Source organism: Mustela nivalis (genome assembly GCF_964662115.1).
Source record: "Mustela nivalis genome assembly, chromosome: 8".
NCBI lineage: Eukaryota > Metazoa > Chordata > Mammalia > Carnivora > Mustelidae > Mustela > Mustela nivalis.
In genome coordinates, this window is record NC_139027.1 from 56,861,082 (window position 1) to 56,863,845 (window position 2,764).

The 2,764-nt window shown below is 39.7% G+C and overlaps 1 pseudogene across 1 annotated transcript; it reads right to left on the bottom strand.

Moving 5' to 3' along the window:
- Positions 1-1,730: 1,730 nt before the first annotated feature.
- LOC309872476 (trafficking protein particle complex subunit 2 pseudogene) lies at positions 1,731-2,267 on the bottom strand (annotated as a pseudogene). Its single transcript has one exon. The product of its transcript is annotated as a trafficking protein particle complex subunit 2 pseudogene (transcript).
- Positions 2,268-2,764: the final 497 nt, after the last annotated feature.

The following is a 2,764-nucleotide window of genomic DNA, read 5'->3' on the forward strand; positions in this document are numbered from 1 at the left end:
GCTGAAGTCAGATGCTTAACCAACTAAGCCACCCAGGTGCCTCAGGCCAGGACACTTAATATCAGAAAAATAGAACTTACAGAAAGAAAGAACAGAAAACAGGAGGAAAGAAAGAATTTGAGAAATAATACAAGATTATTTCCAAGAACTGAGAAATAATTTTCTAGACAATGCTCCATTTCTCAGAAAGTTATTGAAGTATGTACTCCTGGAAAATGGGGCAGTTATTCAAGAAATATTTAATCATGAGAAATAGAAGACGAGGGATTCACCAAGATAGAATAGAAAATAAGAATTACATGAATGATGGTAGAACAAAAATCCCAAGAAATCTGCTGTGCATCACTCTAGAGTCTGAATCAGGACAGTGTACTTCAGGAGGGAAATCAAGCTCTCCCTCTCTCCCCACATACGCATAAACATTAGATTACCTGATTTATTTTAAGGCTTTGAGGGGTGTCTATGTGGCTCAGTCATTAAGTGTCTGCCTTTGGCTCAGGTCATGATCCTGGGGACCTAAAATTGAGTCTGGCATCAGGCTCCCTTCTCAGCGGAGAGTCTGCTTCTTCGTCCCCCTCCACCTTTTCCCCTCCCCTGGCTTGTGCTCTCTCTCTCTCAAATAAGTAAATAAAAATTAAAATGAAAGACTTTGGGAGCTGTACATATGTACTTCTAGTGGAGAGTTTTATGATAAACTAGTGATTCCTTCTTAAACAGAGGAAAAATAAGACATTGATTAAATCCAGGGGAAAATTTTAAATTGTAATACAAAAGAAATATTATCGTATATACTACATGGCTCAGTATGAGTGGAAATACCAAATAATGGTCTAATCAAATATTATAGTAATTGGATGCTAGGAGGATGAGGGGAAGGGAAGGGTATGTGTGCTGGGGAGGGGTTGTAATGGAATTAAATGATCTTTCATAGTAGATGGTTAACAGATGGTGTTTAAACTGAAAAAGATCAGGCACCTGGGTGGCTCAGTCAGTTAAGAGTCTGCCTTCAGCTGAGGTCATGATCCCAGGGTCCTAGGATTAAGTCCCACATTGGGCTTCTGCTCCTCAGGAAGTCTGCTCCTCCCTCTGCCCCTCCTCTCACTCAATCTCTCTTGCTCTTGTGCCCTCTCTCTCTCTCTCTCTTTATCTCTCCCAGATAAATAAATAAAATCTTAAAAAAATAATAAACTGAAAAAGATCAAGAAATAGCTGAAGAAGAAGCATGTTCAAATATAAAGACTTAAGTATCAGAAGAAACAACTAAGAGTTGAAGGTAGTTGTCTTGGGGAAGCAGTTCAGAGTAGAAAGGGTAAGGCCAGCACTGGCTGTTCAACATTATAAGCTTTGTAAAACCGTTTGACATTTTTTTTTTAGAGTTATTTATTTATTTATTTCAAAGAGAGCATGCACGTGAGCTAGGGGAGGCACAGAGAAAGAGGGAAAGAATCTCAAGCAGACTCTCCTCTGAGCACGGAGCCCATCAAGGGGCTCCATCTATCGACCCTAAGATCATGACCTGGGCCAGAACCAAAAGTCAGTCACTTAACCAACTGAGCCCCCCACAGACTCCTGGATTACCCCCCCAAACTTTCCCAGGCTATTTAATCAAGTTACTTACAATATACACATTCCTGACAATACCCCATTGTAGCAACATTGTTATTTTCCAAAATTTTCTGCACTCAACTTAAAAGGTGTTCCTTCCCAAGAAACTGAACTTTTCTGTCAATTGTGCTTGATCAAACAGGAGAATTGGGTTCATAATGTGGATTCATTGCAAACTTTATGTATAAATCACAGTCATCAATAAAGAAATGCTTTATTCCATCTTCTTGCCTTCTGTCAGGAAGCACGTGACCTGCAGGAACAAATGCCGAAACAAACCAGTTCTTGAATTGGTCCGCAGTGTACCCGTCTGTATGGTTGGGCAGCCGCATGTTCTCAGCTATGGGGCTGAGGGCAGTGTGAGTGATGAGCCGGTTCAGATGATGATGATCAACGTTGGATTCTGCTTTCCCAGGTGGCAAAAACTCCATTTCAAAAACTGGATTATCAAGGTGGCCAGCAATTATAAAGCAGAAGCTTTCACACATTGTCTTTGAGCAACGCTCCTGCAGGGGAACAGTCAGTCAGTTTCCACCGCAGACCTGGGCTGGGCAACCTCTGCTGGAGCTCCCTGAAAACCATTTGACTTTTGTAACCTGTGTGTGAGTGTGTGTGTCTATGTCTGTGTGTTGAGTGTTGGTGGAATACCCAGTACTCAATAAAATGGCTGAATTATTGCTTTTTGGCCTTCTTTTTATCAAGGCATCCCTACCCTGCAACATAAATTATAAGATCATAGTGTATCTTGCTTAAATTAAATTTTAGCTCTTGGGTTGGGAGCTTCCTTAGGCTTCTATGTATAACAGGGACAACACCCTAGCATAATCTCATTAGTGGCACTTCTCCAAACGTTTACAACTTGATTATAGATGTTGCTACCTCAACTCCACTACTTACAGTTGATTCTTACAGGCTTCTATTTCCAAGTTTAATTTTCTATCCTTGAGGCTTGCTGGCTGACTGGTACACAAGGACTCTTTTATTGCATAAATTTTATTATAAGTTGTATAAAAGATCTATATTATAATAAGAGGTATATTGCATAAGTAACGTATATAAAACTAAACATATATCCACTATAATGTGTATGATAAAACTGTGTCTATGGGGTATATTACAAAATGATGTTTAGTTTTAGTGAAGATTATTAGAGGTTTTT